The 25338-nt window shown below is 47.0% G+C and overlaps 1 protein-coding gene across 2 annotated transcripts in view; it reads left to right on the forward strand.

Annotated features, from left to right (window-relative positions):
• The window catches only part of LOC147708237 (uncharacterized), a 787595-nt gene that overhangs the window by 189089 nt on the left and 573168 nt on the right, over positions 1-25338 (forward strand). The gene's annotated exons all lie outside the window — the stretch shown is intronic.

The following is a 25338-nucleotide window of genomic DNA, read 5'->3' on the forward strand; positions in this document are numbered from 1 at the left end:
GTCTATGGTTTCGAAATGGTAGTCTGTATTTTAGAGTGGGTATATCAAAGGTTATATTAGGGTGTTAGGAGGTGCATCAGAGTATTCCGTGGATGATGTCATCAGTGATGTCACTGACCATGTCATGAAAGATGTAACATGTAACTTCATCAGCAGTGCATTGCGGAGGCGTGAGTTATAGTTAGCTCAACTAACTATAACAGAAGAATTTCTCTGGTTTTGTACAAGTGAAAAGTGCAACTAACTATAATGTCCCTGAAATCTATGTTTTTTTTCAGTGAATTTCTATGGTTTTTTAAATGCTAATTTCAAACTATAATGTTCCTGAAACCTATGGTTTTTTCAGTGAATTTCAAAGGTTTTTTTAAATGCTAATTTCTAACTATAATGTTCCTGAAACCAATGGGGTTTTAAGTGAATTTCAAAGGTTTTTAAAATGCTAATTTCTAACTATAACGTCCCTATTAAGTCCCCTTGAATCGGGAGGGTCCCTGGGGGTCAACTAGCCCACAGGTACCTCCAGTAAAAGCCACAGGGCTGCGTTGCAGAGAGGTGTTCAGAGGCCATGCCTCGTTTTACACCACGCTGCAGGCCGGGAGCCGTGCTCCGATCCTGCCATAGCAAACAGCAATGTCCCAGGTGTGGGCACCATGGGACATAGCAGGAGCCGGCCCTGGGGGATGGTGGTCCCCAGGGCCATCAAGGGCTCCAGGAGGGGGTCCGTGTGGCCCCCCTCCATCCATTGCATAGCCCAGGGGAAGTGGTGATCCCCGGGGAGAGGGGCCGCAATGGAGCCCTGACCGAGCCCTCTTAATTCTAGGTATGGAGGCAAGGTGAAGGTGGGCCGACCGCAGATTTCTGGAGGATATGTGAGGTCTAATAATATCTTTTAGGATGGTGGGTCCCTTGCCGTGAAGAATTTTGTGGGTAGTGCAAAGGGATTTGAAGTGTACTCTATCCTGGATAGGGAGCCAGTGGAGCGATCTTAAGGCGGGTTTTGCTGAACTCCTGTTGTTAGTGCTGGTTAGCAGCCTGGCTGCAGAATTTTGGACGTCCTGTAGTGTGGCAAAGACTTTCTTGGGGGCCCCAAGATAAAGGGCGTTACCATAATCCAGTCTAGATAATAGGAGGCCCTGGATAAGGAGCTTCCTGGAGTCCGGGGGGAGAAGGGGCAGGATTTTGCAGGTGGTCCGGAGGATACCATAGCAGGCCCCCGCAGTCTTCCTGGCTTGGGCGTTGAACCTAAGGTCCTTGTCAAGCCAGATTCCCAAGCTCTTAATATCGTATTTTGGGGAAGGTGCGGGTCCCATACAGGGTGGCCATAGGGACTTGGGTAGAAAGTGAGATTGATTGCCCAGTACCAGAATCTCAGTTTTATCACTGTTGAGTTTGAGGTTTGAGCGGTCCATCCAGTGGGTGATGTCTTGAAGGCAGGAGTAAAGGTTGTCGGGAGGGTGGTCCAGCTGGCTCAGGGACACAACGAGCTGAGTGTCGTCAGCATAAGTCACGAGTTTTACACTGTGAGGGGTGACTACTATCTCCAGGGGGGACATGTACACGTTAAAGAGTGTAGGGCTCAGGGAGGAGCCTTGGGGGGCACCACAATGCACGGGAGTCACGCGGGATCTGAAAATTTCCTAAAGCACTTGTAAGGACCGATTGTAGAGAAACGATTTCAGCCAGGACAGTGCGGCCCCGGTGATTCCCAGTCCCTTGAGCCGGTGGATCAGGGTGAGATGGTTTACAGTGTCAAAGGCTGCAGTCAGATCCCGGAGGATCACTGCCACTGATCCTCCTGAGTCGAGGATCTTTCTAGCCTCTTCCACCACCGCGATCATGGCGGTTTCGGTGCCCTGGCCTGGACGGAAGCCCGTCTGAGAGGAGTGGAGTAGTCCATTGGCTTCCAGTAAAGCTGAGAGCTGTTGATTGATGAATTTTTTGGCCACCTTGCTAATTCCGGGAAGTAGTGAAATGGGCCGAAAATTACACAGCTCAGAGGGATCAAGGTGCGGCTTTTTTAGGAGAGCTTTTACAATAGCTCTCTTCCTGCTTGGGGGAACGATGCATTGTGACAGAGAAGTGTTAATTAGTTTAACCATCGGGGGAATGATGGTCGGGACAACTAATTTTAGGATGTGTGGTAGAGCTGGGTCCAATGGAGATCTGCTTTTAATAGATTGAAAAATGTGAAGAAGAGTATCCTCTGTAATGGGAGAAAAGGAATTTAGGCAGCAGTCCGTTTGCTGATGGACAATGGGTAGGGGTTCTGAAGAACAGTCTGATGTATTGTGGGGGAGAAGCTTGAGAATGTTTTGAATGTTGTCGTTAAAGAAATTGGCAAGCTCATTTCAACGATTTCCGGAGGGGTCCAAGGTGGAGGGGGGTCTGGCATTTTGAGGAGCTTTTTCATAATGCGGAAAGTTTCCCTGGATGAACTAGATGAGGATCTGAGTTTTTCCTCAAAGAAGGCAGCTTGAGTGGTTTTGACGGCCCTTTTGTAAATTAGGAAGCAGTGGTTGTATTCTTTCTTTTTTTGTGGGGCAAACTCTTTTCTACATGCTCTTTCAGATTTTTTGCACTGTTTGTTTAGGAGACGAAGATCACTATTGAACCAGGGGTCTTTGGGCTTTCCACCATGGGAAGGGGCAGGTTTCTTAGGGAGAATTGTATCGAGAGAATCCTTAATCCAAGCAGAAAACTTAGTGTCTACTACTAGAGTATCGGGATCGTATGGTGGAAGGGAAAGTTCCAAAAGTCGCCTCCACTCATCTGTGGCTAATTTCGACCAGCGACGTTCTAGAGTATTGGGAGCAGGTTTGGGGCAGGGAGTAACGGGAATGGGCCAGCTAAAAGGGATTAAAAAATGGTCAGACCAGGGCATGGGGACGGGATTCAAAACTTTAAAATATGTGAGGTTCGAGAAAATGGGATCCAAGATGTGGCCCTTTATGTGCGTGGGTTGGCAGTTCAAAAGGTGGAGTTGGAACGCTGCAAGATCAAATACCAACTCGGTGGCCACTTTGTACCCAGCATTTTCGAAATGGAGATTCAAATCTCCTAAGATGGTGAAATTGGGTGAGGTGCCGCCCAAGGCAAGGGAAGATTCCAGGAGTGAACTCCTAACCGGGGAGTGAATGACCAGGGAGGTGGTGCCTTTATAAACAAAGCCCCAGGAGGTTGCGGTTCTAGGGCTGCTTAGGGACAACATGCCCCCACTTTCAAATTAATAAGCCCGGGAAGGTGGCAGTCCCTGGGGCTGCGGGGGCTCCCGCGAGCCCCCGCAAATTAATCACCGATTGGCCCCGGGACCTGGTATTTTGCCAATTAAAAGCTGTAATACTGTACCTGGAGTGGTAAATGGCTTTTGTCATTTTACAGCTCGGCATGTACAGCACTGTGCTAGTCCTGTGGACATTTGTTGTGAGCAGATCTAGAGTGTCGCTGGTGTTGAGAGTGCTCTAACAGGAGCTGCTTTCCACCTAAACTTGAGAACTAGCCAGAGTTCTCTGCTTCTTTTTTTGCATACTTTATGCATCACTCTATGTCTGAAAGGGTATATATATATATATATATATATATATATATATATATATATATATATATATGTATATATATATATATATATATATATATATATATATATATATATATATATATATATATATATACAGCCACACGATCCAACCAATTCGGTCGAAAGATACGGCAAGCACTCCGGTGTAAAGATGTTAAAGTCTATTTATTTTTCCAAACCCCCTTTCACCCCCGACAGACGCGTTTCGCTAAAGAGCTTCGTCAGTGTCAGTTTGTGCAAACATACGATCGCCATTTTTAAACCCACCGCACTTTTTCATTTCATCAACATGGAAGATGGTAAATTACAATGGAAGTGGCGGCCATCTTGTAGTGTAGTATTACAAAGATTTCACATTGGTTAAAACAGCGAAGATAAAGTGCTCAAGTGCAAAATTTAAAATCGTTGACAACAACAAACATTACATTATTATTGTGCACACTCATTTTATATATGTATTCCACTCTGGTGTATCAATTCATATTTATCTGTTTTGAGATTGTGTTCATTTGGATTCATATAGTTCGTTATGTAGGGGTATATCCCCTAATTTTAGACAGAGTTTATCTACACAAAGACTTCACAAATCAAGTTCCTTTTAGTTGTGAGGCCCTGTATGGGCTTGAATCCAAAGTTTGTATGATACAGATATTTACATATTTACAAGGCTTAACCTTGGGGTCATGCAAGTATAGCAAAAAGGACTGTCTCTACCTAAACATTTAGTGCACTCAGGGCTGTTCCCAGTTATGTCTCATAGGTGTACCCACATTTCTGCGTCATTATTTAGGCCACACAGTGTCATTGTCTTAAGGTCCATAATGTACCTAGACTCTGTGATGTGGAGTGCTTTTTCCCTGTCCCCACCACGTTCTGACCGTGTGAGTTGGTCTATACAATAATAGCTGAGTAGGTCCCTGTTGCTTTGGTGGAATTCAGCAAAATGGCGGACTTCCGGATAGGTCTTTTCATTATTCGCGATAGCCCTCATATGCTCCAGGATTCTCAGTTTCATAGGTTTGATGGTACTGCCTATGTAACGCTTTTTGCACGGGCATTCCAGACAATATACTGTGAATTCAGAGTTGCAGTTCAGATGTTTCGTGATCACCCTGTAAGGTTTCTCCTCTCCAGATCTTCCTGGGTATTCTTTTACTTTCTTACTATACTTGCAGGCTTTGTAGCGCAAGCATGGGAAGAAGCCTTTGATCCTGTTAGTAGTCGGGGTTTCAGTTGGGGGGGAGAAATGACTATGTATCAGATGGTCTGATAGGGACTGGCATCTCCGATAGGTGATCATGGGTCTATCAGAAAGATGTTTTTTCAAGATGTTATCTGTTTTTAATATATGCCAGTTTTTCTTGAAGGCATGGACAAGATCACCTGATTTGATGTTAAATGTGGTGATCATTCTGACCTGATCACTCTCATTCTGTGCCTCCTTCACCAGCAGGAGATCCCTCCTGTTGATGGTTTCTGCCTTCACGGTTGCCTGTTTTAGTACACTTTTAGAGTAGCCCCTAGCCTGGAATCTATTGCTAGCATCTCTTTGGGCATCTCTAAAATCTGTTTCCGCTGAGCAGTTCCTTTTGAGGCGCAGATATTCACCATAAGGTACGTTCTGACTCCTGGGATGGTGGCTAGCCACATGTAACACGGCATTGCCTGCCGTGGGCTTCCTATAGAGTCTGGTGTGGAGGTTGTTATTTTCCACAAATACTTCTAAATCAAGATAACATACGCTGCTTTCACTAATCGTACTGGTGAATTTCAGGTCAGAACATTATTGTTCAGTGTGGAGATATATTCCTCAGCTGAGGTCCTATCTCCCCTCCAGACAATAAAAGATCGTCGATGTATCTTGTCCACATCAAAATTCTTTCATTCCACCTTTCAATATTGCCTCCCCAAGCCTGGTGCTTCTCCCACCAGCCCACGAATAAATTAGCGTAGCTGGGAGAGAAGCACAAGCCCATTGAAGTACCCCTGATCTGCTTGTACAGCTGGCCAGAGAAAAGGAAAAAGTTATTGTACAGACAAAATCTCATCATACACAAAAGCATTTCACTATGTGCCCGAAATTTTTCTTGTTTCCTATCAAGGAACCACTTCGTGGCACTCAATCCTTTTTCATGATCAATGCATGTGTATAAATTCACAACATCCAATGTTATTAGTAACATATCATTTTCCCAATTGACGCTGTCCATGATGCGAAGAAAGTCCTGCGTGTCCCTCACATAAGAGGGAAAGTCCTTCACAATCGGGGCCAGGTAAGTGTCAATAAAGCGAGAGGTATTTTCAAGTAGGCTGCCTATTACCGAGACAAGTACCACAAGTCCTCCTTGAAAAAGATTTTCCCTGATGAAGACCTTCACTATAAGAAGTGCCACCTAAAAGGTTGAAACGCATTGGTTATACATTTTTTAGAGGCTCGCTCAGTCAACAGATCAGGGGTTGATCCATCACCGTTTTTTAGCTCACTGCACCATCCCAGCTCAGAACCTGGCTACATGCAAATTAGTCTGTCCCTGGCCTAGTGCATCATGGGAACAGAGCAGACCAAACTACCAAGCCAATTCTTTTACTGGGAAGGAAACAAGCTTCCGGGGCCCAGTTTCTGGCATTACAGCCGTCTTCGGCCCGGCTTGCTTGAATCCTGATGGTGCAATGAGCAAGGGACTCATGTCTGAGCATACCCTTCCACGCTTATGGTGGACAAAACGATTCAGAAAAGGGGGTGCTTGTTTCCTTTCCAGTTAAAGAATTGGCTTGGTAGTTTGGTCTGCCCTGTTCCCATGATGCACTGGGCCAGGGACAGACTAATTTGCATGTAACCAGGTTCTGAGCTGGGATGGTGCAGTACGCTAAAAAACGGTGATGGATCAAGCCCTGATCTGTTGACTGGGTAGGAGTATTCTGCTTAGTTCGGATGCTCTGTCCATCACCACCCCCTTTTCTGAATCGTTTTGTCCACCACAAGCGTGGAAGGGTATGCTCAGATGTGAGTCCCTTGCTCACTGCACCATCAGGATTCAAGCAAGCCGGGCCGATGACGGCTGTAATGCCAGAAACCGGTCCCCGGAAGCTTGTTTCCTTTCCAGTTAAAGAATTGGCTTGGTAGTTTGGTCTGCCCTGTTCCCATGATGCACTGGGCCAGGGACAGACTAATTTGCATGTAGCCAGGTTCTGAGCTGGGATGGTGCAGTGAGCTAAAAAACGGTGATGGATCAAGCCCTGATCTGTTGACTGGGTAGGAGTATTCTGCTTAGTTCGGATGCTCTGTCCATCACCACCCCCTTTTCTGAATCGTTTTGTCCACCACAAGCGTGGAAGGGTATGCTCAGATGTGAGTCCCTTGCTCACTGCACCATCAGGATTCAAGCAAGCCGGGCCGATGACGGCTGTAATGCCAGAAACCGGTCCCCGGAAGCTTGTTTCCTTTCCAGTTAAAGAATTGGCTTGGTAGTTTGGTCTGCCCTGTTCCCATGATGCACTGGGCCAGGGACAGACTAATTTGCATGTAGCCAGGTTCTGAGCTGGGATGGTGCAGTGAGCTAAAAAACGGTGATGGATCAAGCCCTGATCTGTTGACTGGGTAAGAGTATTCTGCTTAGTTCGGATGCTCTGTCCATCACCACCATCTTTTCTGAATCGAGGGGTTTAAAATTTGGCCAGACCCTTTGCCCAACTTGCACTGAGCACAAAACCTCTAAAACTGACCAACCCTCACTGGCTTTTTTTATTTAGAAAAACTAAGATTTGTGAAACTTTTCATTGGATTCAGAAACTTTCGCCATGTGCTGGACTCATGTTGGATCTTTCACAGGATCTGCAAACCTGGTTTCAAACGCGAAACATGGAAATGGGCTAGTATGGGTCGATGAAGTTTGCACTGGGTTCAAAGTCTCCAGCCAGGATTTGTTTATCTTGAGATTACCACGCTGGAGGCTGTGACCCCTGCCCCAGGTAAATAATTTAAAAAAACATAATTTTTTAATCATGGGCCTGGAGGGGATGGGGGTGCGGGGGTAACAGTATACTAATTCTGCCCCCCTTATGTGCCCTTTCATTCTTATTTTCAGGACACGTGGACTAAGTCCCTGCCACACACAATGGTGGCTGCAACATTTTAGTCAAGTGTAGCCAGCCAATGAGAGTACTTCAGTTCTGCAGACCCAACTTTAGGTTCATTGAACCAAATTGAATGAAGGTAAAAAACCTCCCTTGTCCAATCAGATTTTATTTTATTTTTTATTTTTGGGTCCATAAAAGTTTGCAAAATCAGGTTCATGAAATTCCGCAAGTTACTGGTCCATAATGTAACATATTTATTCCTAGACTGGAACACTACTTAAATGCTAATTTTTCGAAATGTTCTAAATGGATTTACACCAAACCATGCAAAGCACTTCCTTGAATAAAGTACTACTTTAATTCCAATTTTGGCTAACATTCATTCAGCTTTTGTGTCTTTCTCCAGGAGCAAAGATTTCTATAATAGGGAATATGGGAAATGTCACTTTTGAGCGCCCCCTTTTTTAGGAACCATTTTGCCAGATCTACATGAAACTTACCTAGCAAACAACTAATTTTAACGTCACTTTAACCTTTCGTTTTTCAGTGAAATTCTGGATTTTTTTTCACATAAGCTAAAATGGTAATTCCTTACCTTACAGTAACATCACTTTAATCTTTAGTTTTTTCCCGTGAATTGTAGGGTCTTTTAGCCTTGAGCATAAGCCCAACCGCCTCAGGCAACCTAGAGCCAATACCCCAACTGCACACAGCCTTGGCTGCGAAAAGCTAGGGGTTAGACTCTGGCCAGGCCATACAACAACCCCACGGTTGGCAAACCTCCAGCTATGCACGGCCTCTGGACATGTCCTGAGCCCCTCAGACCCACGGTAGGCCAACCCCCGCTGCGCATAACCAAAGGCAGCGCTGGGGTGCTATAGGCCGGGCCTCTGGCCAAGACCTGTACTCAACACCACCAGGGCCAGCCAACAGCCCACTGCTTATGGCCCAGCACTGCCACTGCAGTCTGATATGCAGCTGCAACTGTTTTTGGCAGTGCACAGTGTGGCATTGTCTGCATGGGTGGATTGTTGGTTACCATACATTAAAAAATTCTTTAAGGTTCTTTTTTGTCCCTCGACACGAAAGGTGGTCTTTGCTGGGTCCTGCCTGTCGGCAACAGAGCACAATCGTTTTTTTCCTTTTTTTGCGACAGGGGTATTCCACTTTTACACCCCCACGAGGGCCAGGGTCAAAGGATATACCTACCCTGACCCCTTCAATGTGTTTTTCAATATACTTTCTGAACTCGGGGACTGAGTCCCTGAGTCGTATAATGGGGACAACAACATTTTTTTGTCATGTTGCGGCTGCCAATCAGATTGTTCTGGCCCACGGCAGTCCCTCGGGTCCACCCAATAACAATGCGTTTTTTTCTCCAGGACTCCCACATGAGTCCCACGGCAACATACAGTTATCCATTTTAAACCTTTATTTCTCTAAAATAGCTTAACAGAATTACACCAAATCACAAAAAGCATGCTTTCTGAAGAATAAACTAGCTTTTCATCTGTCTGCCAAATTTGGTGTAATTCTGTTCAGCAATTTTTCCAGTATTATTGTTTAATCTTTCCAATAAAAAAAGCTAGGTGGAAAAACTGGTATAGGACCCCTATTTTCTTAGCCCCCCCTGACTAATCACCCCAAAACGTTCCAGGAAGGACCTAAAGTTTTCTTTTCAGGAAAGTTTGTGAAAATTCTTCAAACATCACCAGCGTTATTAGCAAAACAAAAAATGCTTTTCCTATGGGAGGCTCTCTCTCACATATAACTACACAGGGGCAACAGCTACTGTGTAACATATTATTGTTGGTATAACCACTGTGTATTCTAGCTCAGATGGTGTATCCACTGAAAAGGCATTTTTGATTCACCTTTATCCCCATGGGCCGATATGCATGAAACTTGGCAATGTACTTGCACAGTCTTGGTGTAGATTAATAATGTAAGGGGGTGAAAAATAACAGTTTTTTCCAGTTAACTCCCTTAGGAAGTTTGACTTCGATCTTCAGAGCAAACGACTGAGCAGAATAATACCATTAGTAGGACTGTACTCAGATTGTAAATTGGCGTAAATGTATTCAATAGGTTTTTTTTCAGCATGGCTTAAAAAATGTTAAAAAGTTTCCAAGCTGGCTTTAAAGGGTTAATACTTTAGTATAGCTTCTCCATTTTAACCAGCGAGTCATGACTCGAGAATGACATCAAAAACGTTTTGATTTTTGTTTGACAAAATGTGTTTGACTGGATTAGCGCTGAATAATCAATTCTGCTATCTTGAAACTCACGAGTCATCTCTAACTTGAGACTTTAGCACAGTGAAAAAATAATTCCACAGCCAAATGGGGCCAACTCCAAAGTTGCCTAACCAAAGGGCAACGATCAGGCATACCCAGATGTGTGGAAATTAAAAGATCCTTCTGAGAAACAAGCACCTAACACGAGATATGAATCATGAAGTTGCCTAACCAAAGGGCAACGATCAGGCATACCCAGATGTGTGGAAATTAAAAGATCCTTCTGAGAAACAAGCACCTAACACGAGATATGAATCATGAGTCGGAGTTTGCCAGCAGCCATGTTAGTTGCCAAATTGGACTGCCTTTTTGTGCCTGACTTGCGAGTTGCTTCCAACTGGCAAGTATTAGACAGTGTATAACTAAAGCTCAGGCAATGCCAAACTTTAAATGGATATATGATGTTGCTTGGAAGGCAGGAGGTAGGACACCAGGCCATGGCAAATGACAAATCCTGCTGCGCAGTTCCTGATATAGGTTGGCCCTGAACTGAACCCCCACTGTGCATGGTGCTCTGAATGCAGTGCTTGTGGTGATACTATGCTGTAAAGATACTGATTTTGTTGAAAGAGTTTTTCTTCTTGACGTTCTGAGCTGAGTTGGGGACTTATTCGCTATCATCATACTGCTGCACAGCCCCCACCAACAATCGACAACATAGAAAACCACCCCAAGAGTAACTGGATCATTTTTCTTAACGAGAACTCAAGGATAGCATTGCGGCAAAGGACAACCCCCACCGGAGTGTAGCTGAGTGTAACACTCTCTAGATGCGGACACTCAGATGGTTTGGAATCTCTGATGTGCGGGAGTCACCGGCTGGCTATGACGGAGGTGACTCGCAAGCAGGGCGGTTTGCTGAGCACTCAGGAGGTTGGGACACCCGCTTGACGGAGCTGAGGAGTCACAGACTTCTTGGAGTTGCACTGTGGTCCCCGGAGCTTCTGGAGGTTTACAGACACCGGAGCGGATTGCAAGGGTTACTCTGCACAAGACAAGCTGTGTACGAGTTGGAAGCGCCAAAGCGGAGCACAGGAAGTAAGTAAGTTGTAAGTTCCAAAATTTGAATAGCGCACTACTCACCGAGAGGGTCCCAAGGCGCTTGAGGGAGGGGTTGCTTTACTAATCGAAAATCCAAGTTTTTTGTTTCTTTCTGAAGGAGAGGTGGTTCTGTGTAAGGCGGAGGTGGGTGGGGAGAGAATTCCAGGTTTTGGCCGCTAAGTAGGAGAAGGATCTTCCCCCCATGGTGGATCTATGGATGCGCGGAATAGCGGCGAGGTCTTGATTGGACAATTGTAGTTGGCGGGGGGGGGGTGTAGAAGGACAGTCGCGTGTTGAGGCATTCGGGTCCTAGGTCGTAGAGGGCTTTGTGTGCGTGGGTGAGGAGACGGAACGTTATTCTCTTGTTGACGGGGAGCCAATGGAGGTCTTTCAAGTGGCCGGAAATGTGAGCTTGCCGAGGGATGTCCAATATGAGTCTGGCTGAGGCGTTTTGGATGCGTTGGAGTTTTTTCTGTAGTTTGGCTGTGGTTCCGGCGTAAAGGGTGTTTCCGTAATCCAGTCGGCTGGTGACCAGTGCATGAGTGACCGTCTTTCTTGTTTCGGTGGAGATCCAACAGAAGATTTTTTTGAGCATGCGTAGGATGTTGAAGCAAGATGATGAGACGGCGTTGGCTTGTCTGGTCATCGAGAGGGAGGAGTCCAGGATGAAGCCCAGGTTACGTGCGTGATCCGTAGGTATGGGTGCGGTTCCCAGGGCCGGTGGCCACCATGAGTCGTCCCAGGCAGAGGGGGATGACCCTAAGATGAGGACTTCCATTTTGTCCGAGTTTAGTTTTAAACAGCTGTTCTTCATCCACTCGGCTACTTCTTTCATTCTTCGTGTAAGTTGGTTTTGGCGGTGTTTGGGTCTTTGGTGAGGGAGAGGATCAGCTGGGTGTCGTCTGCGTAGGAGATGATGTTGAGGTTGTGTTGGCGCGCAATGGATGCGAGGGGACTCATGTATACGTTGAAGAGGGTGGGACTGAGTGATGATCCTTGTGGTACGCCGCAGATGACTTCGGTGGCCTCTGATCTAAAAGGGGGGAGGCGGACTCTTTGGGTTCTTCCTGCGAGGAACGAGATGATCCAGTCCAATGCTTTTCCTTATATTACGACGTTGCTGAGGCGTTGTATGAGGGTGCTATGACAGACTGTGTCGAAGGCTGCGGAGAGGTCAAGTAGGATGAGGGCAACTGTTTCTCCGTTGTCCAGTAGAATTCGAATGTCGTCTGTTGCTGCGATGAGGGCGGTTTCGGTGCTGTGTTTGGCTCGGAAGCCGGACTGTGAGGGGTCGAGGGATTTGTTGGATTCAAGGAAGGCGGCGAGCTGACTATTGACGGCTTTCTCAATGACTTTGGCAGGGAATGGGAGGAGCGAGATGGGGCGGTAGTTCTTAAGTTCAGTGGGGTCTGCTGTGGGTTTCTTCAGGAGGGCGCTGAGTTCGGCATGTTTCCAGCTTTCCGGGAAGGTAGCAGAGTTGAAGGAACAGTTGATAACATCGCGGAGATGGGGTGCGATGATGGAGTCTGCTTTGTTGAAAATGTGGTGGGGACATGGGTCGGTTGGCGATCCTGAGTGGATGGAGTTCATCAGGCGGATGGTGTCTTCGGTGGTGATTGGGTTCCAGGCGCAAAGGTTGTTAGAGTGCGGTTTTGGTTCGGAGGTGGGTGGAGTTGACTGGTCTTCGGACTGGTTTTCAAAGCTGTTATGTATTTTGGCGATTTTGTTGTGGAAGAATGAGGATAGAGAGTCGCAGAGGTCTTGGGAGGGAGTGATGTTGTTGATGCCGGCGGTGGGGTTGGTAAATTCTTTGACGATGTTGAATAGTTCCTTGCTGTTTTGGGAGTTGTTGTCAAGTCGATCCTTGAATGCTGATTTCTTGGTGGATCGGATCAGTTGGTGGTGTTTGCGTATGGTAACAGGAGAGCGCCCGGTTCGGCCCAGACTGCGACCCCTTCTCCCTCCCCCATCTCTGTAGCATGAGCAACGCTGGTGGAGCAGCCACTACCCCCCTCCAACTCTCCCTCCTGCGTATTGCACAACTTGCGAGACACAGCCTGATCAGTGCTATCAGGGTGCCCCTGACACTCCCCTGCACATTGGGGACGTCTGATGATGATTACGGCCCTGAACAGGGAACAGGGGACAATGGGCCCACTATGCCAATATGTGTGAATACAGCAGTGCACTGTGTTACGATGGTCTTAATGAGCTCAACAAAAACATTGTGAGCTTTCCTCCACCCATGGATCAAGGCAGAATCGAGATTAACTCTTGGTTGACACATTGCTGAGCCATCCCTAAGACCCTCTTGCTTTTCTCCTGTCTGAAAGCAAGCTGATTCACTTCTTCCAGTTGTTTATTTCTCTAAGATCAAATTCCACGAACTAGAATGCCAGGATAAGGAAAGATCTTAGTTTTTACAGAGTCAGTGCCTCAAAATGGCCACAACAGGTGAACATAGTAAAAGGACTGCCGCCCATGAGAGTCTCTAACTGAAAATAGAAAGAGGACTTTATTTCTAGCTCTACAAATCTCACAAAATGGCCGCAACAGGTTAACATAGAAAATGGACTACCTCCCATGTGCTTCTTTTAATCTGAAACAAAAAGAGGACTTCCGTGTTAGTCCTATGCTAATCAGCTGACATAGCAGCCACCTTAGACTGACTTCTGCTTCTTTCAACTCTGCTCTCTCCTTCCCCCCTAAAGGGCAGTACCCCGCACTACCTTGCTACACTCTCCCCTTATAGGGCAGCATTTTGCTTTGACTTCTCCCCACCTGTCTATCCCCCGCTATTCAAGTGCCACTTACAAGATGGAACACACCGGTAACTTCACCTATTCCATCACTTACCCCCCCATACCTATCAAAAAAAGCAGCCAAAGGTTTCAAACACAACTTATTAAAATCCCATCCCAAAACACCTATCTCTGACCCATACTTCTCAATGAACAAAGGGTTCATTAAGAACGACATTATCTTCTACACTAAAAGAAGAGATCAATGGAGAAAAGCCTTTCTCGATCTCTTTAGGGTCTCTCTCATGAAGAAAACAGCGCACGGTTTCACACTATCTATCCCACCCTCCTTATTCTTCAATGCAGCAGCCACTGTCAATATCTATCATACTGTATCATCCTCATCCAATCTATCGACCGCAACCTCAACTTGATTGATCACATTTTTCCACTCATCAAGGAGAGAGTCACTCCAACACACCCCTCCTTTCCCTCCTGTTCTGACATCCTAAACTCCCATCCAGAGCCAGAAGATAGTCAGAATCTCCAGCTCTCCCCTTTTGCTCCGACATTAACCTTCGACCTCCAAGACCAAACACACCCCTCCTCCCCACACAATCATTCCGATATTTCCAACTCCCATCAGAATCTGTTCCGAGATTAACTCTAGACCTCAAATACACCCCACCTAACAACGGACTCCACCTTAAAACCGAATTAGGCCATAACTCTTCCAATTCTCTCACTACCCCTCATCACCTTGCAACACCCCACTCACCCTCTCCACTCACCATAACGCCCAATTCTTCCGATCATCACAGCAGCCCCAGACATACCCCTACAGTTCCCGGCATAGTCGTCTCACAAACCCCTCACCCTGCTCTACCTCGCCCTCCCTCCCCCTACTCCCTCACTCCCAGCTCCTCCTATCTGCCTTGCAGCCCCTCTTACACCCCACTGACCCTGGCATATCCGTCCCTCAGTCCCCTCACATCCAGCCCCATTACTCCCCCACCCCAGCGACATTCACTCAGAAAGAGCTGTATTCACTGTTCACACCCCCATCTCCACCTCAATTGACACTGAAGAGGCTATTACTCCGCCCACTTCCCATGCCCATCCCTCCTATAAGGAAACTCCCACGCCTGACCCCAGACTTGTCCAGATACTTTCTGTCCTTCAACAAGTGTGTGACGGGGCGGGACGCCACTGTGTAGAAAACGGTGCGGAGCTTGATAATTCATGAGACTGGTGGTCAGCTGTTCCCTTGTCGCCCCTTTCTGTTCCCACCCAACAGCCTACCTCCCTTTAACCGGAGGAGTGGCCACTTGCAGACACTGAACACCGTTGGGAAGTCGTGAGTGAAAAAGGACAAGGCGCCTTTAATTCCGCCTTTGAGGAAGACGAGACTCCGCCCATTTGGAGCGTCACGGAGCCAAAAGGAGGAGGACCCTGGAAGACAGCGGGCGGCGTTTCCCCGGAGAGAGAAGAGTGGAGAGCGAGAGTTGATTCGAAGGACTACGGCGAAGACTAAGAAGAAGCCCCGATGAGCCCAGCAGTGGACGACAAGCCAGGAGGCCAACGTATCAGTGAATCGCCCCGCCACGTTCCCGCGGGAGGAGCGTGGCTCACAAAGGTACGGGGCAGAGTGGCGGGTTGGGTAGGTCGGAGTGGCCAGCCTATCGACTGACAAACCTGTGTACATAGTGTATAGTTTCCTTGTTCCCTTCCCCTCAGGAGCACGAAAGGCACAGTACCGTCCTTTATAAAGACACTCTGCACTTGGTTTCCCTCACTCCCGGCCCCTTCGAACGTCCTACGGAGGACATCCCAGTTATTGCTCTTCTTTCTCCTTTCATTACGGTCCTGGCCCATATTGATGACACCGCCTGAGAAAGGACCTTGCTGAACATCCAGAAAGGACCTTCCTGAACATCCGGTCTGGCGGAAACTCACCCCCCTGCGAGGCAGAACTACCTTGGAACTCCCAGCTTTCCCCAAGGGCGTCAGAACGGAGCCGGACGAGTTTGCACAGATAAGACTCTCTAACAGGAGAAGAAAAGCTTACATGAAAATAAAACCCTCCTTGAAATCATTACTATAAGTGTCAGACTCAGTTCCTTCTGCACCTCCTGCTCCCGGTCCGGTACAAAGTCAAAGCGGACATCTGAACCCTACACGACCTTATTTTACAACAATCCAAGCCCACTCGCTATTCGCTGGAATACACACTCCAAGACCTATAGTCGCACCCATGATCGTCGTGCAAGTTCCCAGGCTCAGAGGTCCCCATGCAGAAGCACTGTTCCGCTCCCTAACGCCACGTCCCGCCCAATCAGGTTATTAAACCATCTATCGGATTTAGAATTAGGAGCCCTCCTTCGCTCTTACGAGCTACCATACCCTACACATAACGCTGGACTTCCAGTCATCGCACATACTGACTCACGTATTCAAGCTATTCCAATCAACACATACAGAACCACCAGACACAACCCCAGAGGCATTGTTGAAAATAACCTCACTAGAATCCCCCTTACAGCCGAACCCACCACAATATCCATCAAGCCGAGGATAAACTGCATCCTCCTAAACTGCATATCCGCCTCTAGACATGCAGCTGACATTGCTGACCTACTTATCACTAACAAACCAGACATTCGGATCCCGACGGAAACCTGGTTAAACGAAACATCCATGCCTATCATGGACATCCTGTTACCCCCTAACTATGACATCACCAGACTAGACAGATCGGACAGGCCAGGCGGTGCGATATTCTAACAATTGGAGCCTCACCTACATATAACCGCATCCATATAAAAGACCAACAAGAACGGGACTACTTATCATTGATATTCCCAGGAATTTGTCCAATAATATTCCCAATATTAATGATAAGTAGTCCCGTTCTTGTTGGTCTTTTATATGGATGCGGTTATATGTAGGTGAGGCTCCAATTGTTTGAATACTGCGCGAGTGGGGGGCTGCCTTACCTACTCCCTTCCCCCTCTACCCCTAGAGATTGTTCCAGGCGGTGCGATAGCCTGCATACACAAGAGCAGCCTAACAGTGACCAACTCCAATGCCCCAGCCTTTTCCTCTTGCGAATATCCATGCTTAAACATCTCCAACAACAACAAACAAATATGCTCTCTTCACACGTTCTACAACCGCCCGGGAGATAACCTCACATTCATAGAACACTTCATGGACATTCTAGCATCAAATGACAGCCTAGAAAATAAACACATTTTCTTGGGGGACTTCAACCTGCACTGGGATGACCAGACTGACTCAGGGGTAAACAGCCTCAAAGCCTTCCTCGCTGACCTTAATCTTAACCAAATATGTAACACCCCCACTCAAGACAAAGGCTCAACTCTCGACCTAATAATCTCTAAAGTTGACGCCACTCAACTCGATTCGATCCTTCCTTGCGACTAGTCTGACCACCATGTCATTACATTCCAAATCCTAAAAAATGTTAAACGTCTCCCAACTCAACCCCTGAGAACTAAAATATTGAAGAGGAACTTGAATAACGTCGGATCTGACCTTATAACATCAGCTAATTCAAACCTTTTTTGTCCCCCGGAAGACCTTGACGATGTGCAGGAACTGACCAATCACTACTTTTATTCCATGAACAACCTACTAGAGAAAATAGCCCGCTTCAACTGAAAAGAACCTCTACAAAAGACTCAAAACCGTGCTTTGATGGGAGACTAAATGAAGACAGACTCTCTCTTAGAGTCATTGAATGATGATGGAGAGCCGCCCCCCTCTGCTGATCACCTCAAGCTTCTTAGAATCTCAAGAAACGCTTATTTTGGAAAGATCAGAAAATCTAAAACCATCTTCTTCAGGTCTCAACTAGACCAAGCCAAGAATCGCTCCAAAAAACTATTCGATCTTATCAAAGCCGAGACCAAGAGCCTACCAAATCTCCCTAATGCCTTACCACTCTCTCTACCCAATTGTGAAGAATTTGCCTCCTTCTTCGCCTCTAAGACGGAGTCCATTAAATCAGATCTACTCAAAGACCTTCAATCGTCTCAGACTTGGTAAAGAACCCTTCACTGCCCGACCTCCCGAAATTTAAACTAAAAAATAATGCTACTTGGTCCCACTTCAACACCTATAGTGAGGATACCATTTTAAAGACGCTAACCACCTTGAAACCCTCTAATCATTTCATAGACCCACTCCCGGCAAATTACCTAAAATACTTAACGTATGACGCCTCTCCCCTCTTTGCCCTTAACCCCGGACGCACACCACAATGCTGCGAAGCTGCCCCAGGACACACCCATGGACCATTCGCCTGCCACTCCTGCAAGTTCTCCTGCACCAGGACCCACACCAAATCCACTACCTCCAAACACAACTCCAACTCTAACCACCTGAAGTGCATCCTGCTGAACACCCGCTCGGTCCACAGACACGCCACTGAACTCTGGGACCTACTCGACACTGCATCTCGGACGTCGCCTTCCTTACAGAAACCTGGATGAACGCCTCATCAACGCCCGACATCGCCATAGCCATCCCGGACACTTACAAGATCATCCGAAAAGACTGCACCAACAAAACAGGAGGAGGAATCCCCATCGTCCATAAGAACACCATCAGAATCATGACCAGCTCCGACGATAATCTCGCGACCGCCGAACACCTTCACTTCCAAATCCACACCGACCCCAGGACCACACTTAGAGGCACCCTCATCTACAGACCACCAGGAACCCGCACACAATTTAACGAAGACATCACCGACTTCGTCAGCCCACATGCCCTCACCTCCGAGAACTACATTCTACTGGGAGACCTCAACTTCCACCTGGAAAAGAAAAACAACAGCAACACCACCACCCTTCTGGACAACCTGGCCAATCTCGGACTCAAACAACTTGTTGACACCCCCACCCACATTGCCGCACACACGCTCGACCCTATCTTCACCTCCAGCAAACACATCTCCTTCCATCACACCACAGCTCTCCATTGGACGGACCACAGCTGCCTTCACTTCAGCTACAAAAAGACCACAGCCCACAACCCCCCACAACCTATTCCTCAAAGAAACTGGAACAAAATCACCACCGACCAACTCTTCACATCGCTTAATCAAAACCCTCCAGCCATATCATCGGACCCAAAATCAAGCTGCCACCAAACTCACACTATGGATCACCCACAGCGCTGACGAATTAGCACCCTTGAAAAACCACCAGAGCAAACAAGGTAGCAAAAAGGCCCCCTGGTTCAACGATGACCTTAAGAAATCCAAGAAGCTATGTCGTACCCTCGAGAAAACCTGGAGAAAAACCCAACCACTGACAACCTGGCCACCTTCAAGGACGCCACCCGCAAACACCACCAATTGATCCGATCCATCAAGAAATCTGCATTCAAGGATCGACTCGACAACAACGCCCACAACAACAAGGAACTATTCAACATTGTCAAAGAATTTACCAACCCCACCGCCGGCACCAACGACATCACTCCCTCCCAAGACCTCTGCGACTCTTTATCCTCTTTCTTCCACAACAAAATCGCCGACATACATAACAGCTTTGAAAACCAGTCCGAAGAACAGTCTACTACACCCACCTCTGAACCAAAACTGCACTCTCACAACCTTTGCGCCTGGAACCCAATCACTACTGAAGACACCATCCGCCTGATGAACTCCATCCACTCAGGTTCACCAACCTACCCATGTCCCCACCACATCTTCAACAAAGCAGACTCCATCATTGCACCCCATCTCCGCAATGTCATCAACTGTTCCTTCAACTCCGCTACCTTCCCGGAAAGCTGGAAACATGCCGAACTCAGCGCCCTTCTGAAGAAACCCACAGCAGACCCCTCTGAACTTAAGAACTATCGCCCCATCTCGCTCCTCCCATTCCCTGCCAAAGTCATTGAGAAAGCCGTCAGTAGTCAGCTCGCCGCCTTCCTTGAATCCAACAATTCCCTCGACCCCTCACAGGCCGGCTTCCGAGCCAAACACAGCACCGAAACCGCCCTCATCGCAGCTACAGACGGCATCCGAACGCTACTGGACAACAGAGAAACAGTTGCCCTCATCCTACTTGACCTCTCTGCCGCCTTCGACACAGTCTGTCATAGCACCCGAATACAACGCCTCAGCAACGTCGGAATACAAGGAAAAGCTTTGAACTGGATCATCTTGTTCCTCGCCGGAAGAACCCAGAGAGTCCGCCTCCCCCGATTCAAATAAGAGGCCACCAAAGTCATCTGCGGCGTACCACAAGGATCATCACTCAGTCCCACTCTCTTCAACGTTTACATGAGTCCCCTCGCATCCATCGCGTGACAACACAACCTCAACATCATCTCCTACACAGACGACACCCAGCTGATCCTCTCCCTCACCAAAGACCCAAACACCACCAAAACCAATCTACACGAAGAAATGAAAGAAGTAGCCGAATGGATGAAGAACAGTGGTTTAAAACTAAACTCGGACAAAACGGAAGTCCTCATCTTAGGATCATCCCCCTCTGCCTGGGACGACTCATGGAGGCCACCGGCCCTGGGTACAGCACCCATACCTACAGATCACGCACGTAACCTGTGCTTCATCCTAGACTCCTCCCTCTCGATGACTAGACAAGTCAACGCCGTCTCATCTTCATGCTTCAACATCCTATGCATGCTCAAAAAAATCTTCCGTTGGTCCCCACCGAAACAAGAAAGACAGTCACCCACGCACTGGTCACTAGCTGACTGGATTATGGAAATACCCTTTACGCCGGAACCACAGCCAAACTACAGAAAAAACTCCAACGCATCCAAAACGCCTCAGCCAGACTCATACTGGACATTCCCCGTCAAGCTCACATTTCCGGTCACTTGAAGGAACTCCACTGGCTCCCCGTCAACAAGAGAATAACGTTCCGTCTCCTCACCCACGCACACAAGGCCCTCTACGACCTAGGACCCGAATGCCTCAACACACGACTGTCCTTCTACACACCCACCCGCCAACTAACATCATCCAATCAAGCCCTCACCGCAATTCCACACATCCACAGATCCACCATGGGAGGAAGATCCTTCTCCTACTTAGCAGCCAAAACCTGGAATTCTCTCCCCACTCACCTCCGCCTTACACAGAACCACCTCTCCTTCAGAAAGCAGCAAAAAACCTGGCTATTCGATAAGTAATGCACCCACCCTCCCTCTAGCGCCTTGAGACCCTCTGGGTAAGTAGTGCGCTATACAAATTCCTGAACTTGAACTCTGTTACTACCACTCTGGACTAAGATCATTAATACGTCCCTCCTTCAATGATCCATCCCAGACATCTTGAAATCAGGTCAAGTTTCGCCTATCCTTAAGAATTCGACTGCTGACCCCTCGGACCCAAATAACTATTGTCCGATCTCTAACATTCCTATGCCTGCCAAACTCCTGGAAAAATGCATTAACATCCAGCTGAACAACCACATTGATCATTTCAACTTACTTAACCAATTCCAAACAGGCTTCAGAGCAGGTCACGGCACTGAATCAGCCATGACATGTATTAGACGACACCCTAAAAATCCTAGACCAAAACGAAACCTGTCTACTAATCCTACTCGACCTGTCTTCAGCCTTTGACACCGTCAAACACAGCAACCTGCTCGATCTCTTGAAACACAGAATGGGAATGTCTAGAACAGTATTTAAATGGTTCGCCTCTTTCCTCCATAATAGATCACAAAGTTTCAAGGTCAACTAATCCCTGTCCAACCCCATGCCAGTCACTTTAGGAGTTCCACGAGGCTCCCCCCTCTCTCCCACCCTTTTCAACCTTTTTATGAAACCACTTACTGATCTTCTCAGCCTCGCCAAGATTCACTTCCACATGTATGCAGAGGACACCCAAATCAACATCAAGATCCACTCGCCTGATGACATCAAATCGCTCAACTCCACCCTACAAAAAACCCAAACATGGTTGGCCGAAAACCTTTTGAAACTAAACTCCTTCAAAACGGAATTCCTCTTAATCGCTCCCACTAACAAAACTCCCACTATCCTGGAGTGGATGAAACACTTAACAGCCCTCAATGGTCAACTTCTCGTTGTGGACTCAAAATCGCTAGGGGTAACGCTTGACAGTAACCTAACCATGCAGAAACATATCAGTTCCTCAACCAAAGGAGCTAACTTCCACCTGAAGACCCTACGAAAACTGAAACCCTTTCTGCCCGCATACGATTTCAAACAAGCAGTTCAAGCCCTTGTAATCCCTCGCGTGGAATATGGGGCGGTAACCTTATGCAGCCTCCCAAGGACATCGACAGCACTGCTAAGAGCCACAATCAACTCAGCTTCAAGACTCATCACAGGCTCCAAGAGAAACTCCCACATATCCCCAGGCTTGAGAGCCCTCAACTGGCTAACATTTGAAGCCAGAATCCATCTGAAAATAGCTTGTATGACGCACAATGCCCTCTACCACAACGCCCCACTCTATCTAGCTCATAAACTAGTGCTCTCTGCTGGCAGCAGAGCCTCAAGGAGTGCCAAGACTCTTCTTCTAAAACCCCAACGATTTGCCAAGAAAAAAACCTATTACCGATCCTTCTCTGGTATGGCTCTGAGAATCTGGACTGCTTTGCCCATTGAAACAAGAATAAACCATTCCTCTGCCTCATTCAAAATAGAAGTGAAAGGGATCCTCATGGATAAATTCACATGAACTCTATAACTGTTTACTGTATTGTATTCATATGCTGTTTTTCTACGCTCCATAGTCGACCTTCGGTCAGCTTAGTTACTGGGACTATTAGCTTTATATTACTGTTTTCTCTTAGATCGTGTGATGTTATTTCGTTCTTTCCACGTAGGACCTGTAAAGCGCTCTGTTACTCACAAGAGTCTTGTTCACGCTAGATAAAACCTTCAAAATAAAATAAATAAAAAATAAATAAACAATGTATGGCTACAGGACAGGCCCTTCACCCAACCGCAACTGCTAATGCTTGCAGGATAATGGTAGCTTTGGTAAGGTTGGGGTAGTGCATTATGGATAATACAGAGGGTCTTTTTGTCTCTTTGTTTTGAGCAAAGTCTTATTTCACTATCCATCATGACTTTTGGTTTCCAAGGTATGTAGTACTACATTCAGTTGAATGAACACTCACAATTGATATGGGTATCTCTGGTAATACAGCTTGAGTGAGCATTCAACAGGGATACCAGATAGACAATATCACAGCATGCAAGAAGCTTTATTTAAAATTGGAAAAAAAAGTGGTAAAAGGACATAGATTTACTGTAGTCTTTCCTACAGCTGGAAAGGCATCTGGCAGTGTTACGCGTTGAGAAATTCCTCATTACTGATGTATATTTCTACATATCACAGCATCATGTAGTAACCAGCGGGTCTCAGAATCCAAGAAGTATCAGTTCCCTCAGCACTAGTATTGCAGTAGACTGTGCATTCCTCGAGAGAGTATTTTTCTCTTACAGTGAGCAAATCTGTATTAACAGGGTGATAAACAAACACAGCTCCTCCATTTATGTCAACACTGGGAGGCGGACTTAACACCCCCTTTTACTGAGAAGGAATGTGCTGCTTTACTGGAAGGCCCACACATGTGCCACGAAACGCCCGCTTCAAGCTTATTAATTTTACATAGTACATAGAGATTATCTCACACCTGCCAACATTACTAGGTTCTAACACCGGGAGTATTCAGCTTGCCCATGTTGTCTCCATGTAGATTCTGACATACTACACATGCTTTGGTCCCACCCCTGTTTACAGATTTACTGAACCAGCTCCACCTCCAGCTTACCTGGCTGCATTGAACGTCTGGACCTGCAGGGGTGGGAAATATATCTCCTCGGCTTGTATTGTAGGACTTAGAAACCAAGGGGCAGATTTATGTTGGGAATGCACCACGTTTGCGTCACGCAACTGCGGCGTAAACGTGGCGCATCCCTACGACCCATTTACAACGTGACGCATCTAGGCAGATGCGTCACGTTGTAAAGCCCTGCGCCACTTGTGGGCGTTCCGGCGCAGGGTGGGCGTTCTGGGGCAGGTGCGCCTCGCAAAAGTGGCTGAGTGAATTCTATAAGATTTCACTCAGTCACTTTCAGGCCAATGCTGCGTCAAAACCCTTCGCCTGCTTGAAGCAAGCGTAGGTCTTGACTCAGCATTGTCAAGATGGGGCACCCCCGAGCCTTGCTGGAGCTGCATCGCGCTTGCGACGCAACTCCAGCAATGCGTCACCTTTACGGCACAGATGCGTCATGCATCTGTGCCGTATTTGCCCCATGGTGCGCTGCATTGTAAATGCGGCGCACCAAGGGTGGCGGAGCAGCGGCGCAAGATAACTGGCGCATCCCAGGGGATGCGCCAGTTATCATAAATCTGCTCCATAGGGTGTACTCCAGCTTCCTAGATCTGGGTTTTATAGTGACTAAGCAACTTATTACATGTAGATGGAAATCTCTGGAGCCCCCACCGGTCACAACTTGGGAGCGCTCTATGCTCAACTGGGCACAAGCAGAAAGTGTAGCCTTGCTTGGAGAAGGCACACTTGGACTGACAAATGCCCCCATTGCTACTTACAAGAACACTATTTTATCTGATTTGCAGGCTAATCACTCACCCGCTGCGGGCAGTTGTCCTGGCACAGTAGTACTGGCAATGGATGTGCAGACAGGAATTGTAGGCTGAGATTGCTGTTGCTTATTGTGCTCATTACAACATCGCTAATACACATTCTGGTTGTGGTCACTAGCGGTGCATATTCCACCCAGCATCTGTTGGAGATGACAGCCAGGGGAGTGGTGGCGGGTGGTTCAGTCGTGGGGTCTGTTACGATGTTTTGTTTGGTTTTGTTGCTCAGTTTATCACAATGTGTGAATCTGTTCCTACTGTCCGCTATGTTACCACAGGTTCTCTGCCTTTCCTACTCTTTACAGCAGGGGTTTCCACTCAGACATCGTATTGATTGTAAAAGTATATACATCTCGGTCTTATGTCCTAATCTGGAGCTAAGCTCTTGTATTTCTCATTTTGTATGGGCATACTGGTGTACACTTGCTATTGTGATTCCACCGTATTACTGGCATTACATGATTATCGCACTGTTTTGTAAAGATTATATGACGTTGTGTATTCCTCTGTATGCTGCATCACCCGTCTCTTGCTATGCAATTGTATTGTATATTTGGAAAACTTCAATAAACAGATTATAACTAAAAAACAGGGTGCTATACAGCTTATCTGAAATTTCTATATGTAACGGTGATGGGTGAACACCCTTCTGCATAGTGATGGTACAAAGTCTGGTGTAGTATGAGTGCTTTGCTATTTTGGCAAAAGTTTCTCCCTGTGAGCGAATGTCTCCACCATTGGGGAAGGGTTTGGGTGAAAGATGGAACAGAAATTCTGCCAATGGTGTCCACCACTACTGAGGGCACCTATTAGGGGTATGCAACCTTTACAAAGCAACTTTTACCACGCAGTGCTGTTACAACGCATGTATTACAACGAAAACCATTACAATGCATTACACTGGGGGGCGCTCTAGGATAAGGAACAGTTTTAATTTGCAATCCA

The sequence above is a fragment of the Lissotriton vulgaris genome, chromosome 6 (assembly GCF_964263255.1).
Source record: "Lissotriton vulgaris chromosome 6, aLisVul1.2, whole genome shotgun sequence".
Classification (NCBI taxonomy): domain Eukaryota; kingdom Metazoa; phylum Chordata; class Amphibia; order Caudata; family Salamandridae; genus Lissotriton; species Lissotriton vulgaris.